Source organism: Fistularia commersonii, unplaced genomic scaffold (genome assembly GCF_037954325.1).
Source record: "Fistularia commersonii isolate RoL2024-O1a breed Wild unplaced genomic scaffold, RoL_Fcom_v1.0 HiC_scaffold_44, whole genome shotgun sequence".
NCBI classification, from domain to species: Eukaryota; Metazoa; Chordata; class Actinopteri; order Syngnathiformes; family Fistulariidae; genus Fistularia; species Fistularia commersonii.
The window spans coordinates 942,501-947,500 of NW_028234002.1; positions in this window are offsets into that span (position 1 = coordinate 942,501).

Consider the following 5,000-nt stretch of genomic DNA (forward strand, 5'->3'; position numbering starts at 1 on the left):
CTATATAGATCGTTCTCACCCTCCTTACTATCCAACTGAGCATACAAGTCATCATACGCCCTTTGTTTTGCCTTCGCTACCGCCATCTTTACCTTTCGCCGCATCTCCCTGAACTGCTTTCTGTTCTCTTCAGTCCTCTCAGTATCCCACTTCTTCTTCGCTAACCGCTTTCTCCGTATATACTCCTGCACTTCCTCATTCCACCACCAAGTCTCCTTATCAACTTTCCTTCCAGATGACAAACCGAGTACTCTTCTACCTGTCTCCCTGATAACACTAGCTGTTGTTGTCCAATCATCTGGCAGCTCACCCTGACCACCCAGACCCTTTCTCAACTCCTCCCTGAAAACCGTGCAACGCTCCTCCCTTTTCAGCTTCCACCACTTTGTCCTCTGCTCTGCCTTTGTCCTCGTCATCTACCTTGTCACCAGAGTCGTCGCACAAACCGCCATCCTATGCTGTCTGGCTACACGCCCACCTACAACTACTTTGCAGTCACCGATCTCTTTCAGGTTACCTCGTCTATACAAGATGTAGTCTACCTGCGTGCTCCTACCTCCGCTCTTATAAGTTACCCTATGTTCCTGTTTTTTCTGGAAAAAGGTATTCACTACACCCATTTCCATCCCTTTTGCAAAATCTACCACCATCTGTCCCTCTGCATTCCTATCCTGGATACCATATCTGCCCATCACTTCTTCATCCCCTCTATTGCCTTCACCAACATGTCCATTGAAGTCTGCACCAATTACCACTCTCTCATTTCTGGGAATATTCTGCATCACTTCATCCAACTCATTCCAGAACTTCTCCTTCTCTTCAGGTTCACATCCCACCTGTGGCGCATAGCCACTAACAACACTGAGCATCACACCTTCAATTTCCAATTTCAGACTCATAAGTCTATCTGACATTCTTTTCACCTCTAGGACGTTCCTTACAAACTCCTCCTTCAAGATGACTCCTACTCCATTTCTCTTCTTGTCAGCACCATAATAGTATAACTTAAAGCCTGCTCCTAAGCTTCTAGCCTTACTACCCTTCCACCTGGTCTCCTGGACACACAGTATATCCAGCTTCCTTCTCTGCATCGTGTCCATCAACTCTCTACCTTTTCCTGTCATAGTCCCAATATTCAAAGTCCCTACTCTCAGTCCCAGGCTCTTTCCTTTCCTCCTCTCTCTCTGCTTGCGAACACGCACTCCTCCTCTTCTTCTTCTTCTTGTTCTTCGACCCACAGTAGCCCAATTTCCATTAGTACCCTGTAGGTCATCAGTACCAATGGCGGTCGTTGTTAACCCGGTCCGCGACCCATCCGGTATGGTATAGTTATGGTTGACTCGCATGTTTGGTTTTGGCAAACGTTTTACGCCGGATGCCCCTCCTGACGCAACCCTCTGCATTTATCCGGGCTTGGGACCGGCACAGGGAGACACTGCTCCGTGCCCCCCCCCCCCCAAAGGCAGGCTTGGAGAGACACGGGCCAGTGCCGCCCTGAGGCTGCATTACCCTCTCTTTCTTACATTTATTATAAAAATATGCTTATCTTCCTTTTAGCTCATCACACATGTCTTTATGATTTTCAGTCCATGCCTCAGCCGGCCTGAAGCTCCACTGATGCGCATGTGCGGATGCCTCTATCTAGCGGACATAAAATAAAGACAATCATTCAAATGTGAATGAGTCGGCGTGATGCTCCGGGATGTGTGGAGCTCAGGGAGCTCCACGAGTGAGGGAGTTAAGTTAGGGCGGGGGTGCAAGTAGGCTCTAGGATTCCCCGAGTCGGGGCGAGCGATGGGTTTAGAGGCGTATCGCATTGAAGATAATGGCCGCATATCCTTCTTGGACTTTTCTAAAGCCTTTGACTCGGTCGAACATCCATTTATCATAGCAACGCTCGAACATTTTGGATTTGGTTAAATATTCAGGAATGTGATCCGTGGGCTCTATGAGAATATTCATAGCTGTGTCACCCTGCCAAGCGGCACCACTCCGAGCTTCCATGTTGATGTGGGAATCCCCCAAGGTTGCCCCATCTCACCCTATTTATTTATAATTGCTACCGAAATGCTAGCCGTTTATGTTGAAAAGAGCAACGATATCCAAAAGTTAGACGTGCTGGGGACTGAAATTGTTATTAGCCTGCTGGCAGATGACACAACCTTAGTTTTGAAAAATGAACATCAAGTCCCAATAAGTGCCGAAAACAACCAAAACATTCTCCAAGGCTTCAGGATTGTCATTAAACTTAAAGAAATGCAAACTTCTTGCGCTGCATGACTCGCCACTAAAGGAAATCAGCGATGTTTCTATGAAATCAGAAATAAAATACTTGAGCATTTTCCTATCCAAGGACCAAACGTTAAATCAATCCAGGAACATTGAATCTAAACTGAATCAAAGTAAAGCTTAATTCTAATATATGGCTCCAGAGAGATTTATCAATATTAGGCCGGATATATTTGACTAAAATGGATGTGTTTATCCAGATGTATATACCCAGCGTATTCCAATGCTGCTCCAAATCAACTCGTAAAATCTGTTAACCAAATCAATTTCAACTTTATCTGGAGGAACAGACCACACCATCTAAGAAAAAATCACATATGGTGAAAGAAACAAGTGAAGGAGGGCTGAAAGTGATAGAGTCGGACTGCTTGAATGGGACATTGAAGGTGAACTGGTTGAAATCCTGGATCAAACCTCATCGTTCTTTCTGGTATTGTACTCCAAACTACTTATTCAACAAAGTCGGCGGCCTGAGTCTTCTGCTTATCTCTGACTTGGATATCAACAAGATTCCTGTCAAATGTTCAGAGTTCCATAAACAAATATTATTATACTGGAAAATGATATACGTACACAATTTCTCACCACACAGTATAATAGTTTGGAACAATCGATATGTACTGCATGGCAACAAACCTCTGTTTTACAAGGAATGCTTTGAGAAAGGTATATGGTCGATAATTGACTTGATGGATGACACTGGCAGTCCTCTGGACAATGAGCAGTTCTGTACTACACACAGATTCAAGCCTCCCATATTAGAGTTGCTAAAGTTACGAAACGCACTGCCTCGACAATTTGTATTCCTGACCAAAAATATAATGACGCACCGAACCGTACAACCACAGTTACCCCGACTATCACTCCAGGGAATCTCAATTGTGGACAGAAAGCGCGGCAACTCCTTTATTAGGAAATGTTTCACAGGAAACTTATTCCCTGGACGTCAAAAAAAAAAAGAAGGATATTTTAAATAAATTTGATGAGGAATCGATTGCCACGCTGCGAACTATGTATCTGACTCTACCCATACCCCCAAGGCAAAAGAGACCCACTTCAAAATTATGACTGACATCTACCCATCTAAGGAATTATCGAGGGTACGCTTTAATTTTGAAGATAATATTTGTACATTTTGTGAAGACAACATTGAAACCACTGACCATATATTTTTTCTCCTTCTCATTCCATCGTCACCAGTTTCCTTCTCAAAAGATGATATAACATTCTGTTTACTTATAAGCAACATAACAGATGAACTCTGTGTCAATGTTCTTTTAGGCCTGGCCAAGTTCTTCATTCACAAGAACAGAATGCAAAAATGCTCCCCAAATTTTAATGTCTTCATAAACGATTTTGAAATATAAAAAAAAAAAAAAAAAAATCCTTAAAACTTATGGAAAAATCCGAAAACAAAAAAATATAGTTACCCATGTCCGAGGTTCCTTTTTTTTTTGGTAAAAAAAAAAAACAAAACAAAAAAAACAACTTGATTACATGTTACATTCCCCTTGCAATTTTTTTTTTTTTTTTCGTTTTAATTTCTTATTTGTCTATCTATTGATTTAATTACTTCCTTTTAATTTCTTTTTTTGTCTCGCACTGTAAATTTCTCACAAACCTGTAACACTATTAACTTCTCATTACATACAGAACAAATGTCCTGATGTCCGTTGCTTCCTCATCCCTGGTTGTTTCATTGACATTCAGTTCTACCTTGCTATGTTTATTTGTACATTTGTATATTTGGGTGTACTATTTATGTTCAATTAAAAACAGTTTGATGTCTGAGATTCCTTGTGAACCGCCAACTTAATTACATGTTATATTCCCCTCACAATTTTTTTTTTTCGTTTTTAATTTTATTTTTCTATCTATTTATTTAATTATATCCTTTTAATTTTCTTTTTTTGTCTAGCATTAAAAATTTCTCGCAAACCGTTAACACTATTAACTTCTGATTACTTACAGCACGAATGCGCTTATGCCCCCCCACCCATCCCGCTTTTTCCGTACGGTGGCAGACACTGAGATCGAAAGCAAATGGGTGTCATTGAAATGCAGTAACAGGGTGATAACAGCCGTGTTCGAAGTGTGTAGGGGCTTATAGGAGAGCAGAAGCACGTCACGCAATTCACCTGAGTTCGGAGGATCGGGAGTACCAGGGCCCATAGCGGAGAAGCGGAAGAGCGCAGTTATGTGTCTCTTCTCAAAGGCCGGGAAGCTGGGGGGCAGCAGGACCCCTTAGACCGGCTAATGTGAGCCTTCTCCGGACATAGATCACCCGGACTTATGACTGGAGCTCCCGGACCTCTGGGCACACACATATGTGAATGAGTGGATGAGCTAATGTTGGTTTGGTTGTGGATACGTTTCGGCCAATGCTATCAGCACAGCGATGATGAGTTCAGGTGTGTCTGTGTGTGTTTGTGTGTTTGTGTGTGTGTGTGTGTGTGTGTGTGTGCGTGTGTTTGTGTGTGTGTGAGAGTTTGTTTTTGTGGGTTGGGGGGGGTTCCCGCGGACACGGAGTACCAGGGCCTGGAGCGGATGAGGTGAGGAGCGGAGGAGAGCAGAAGCCCGGACCGTGATTCGCTTGTGTCCAGCGGTTCGGGAGTTCCAGGGCCCGAAACGGAGGAGCGGAGGAGCGGAGGACGGCAAAACCCCTTTCTGCAATTCGCCTGAGTCCGGCGGATCGGTAATACCTGGTTCCG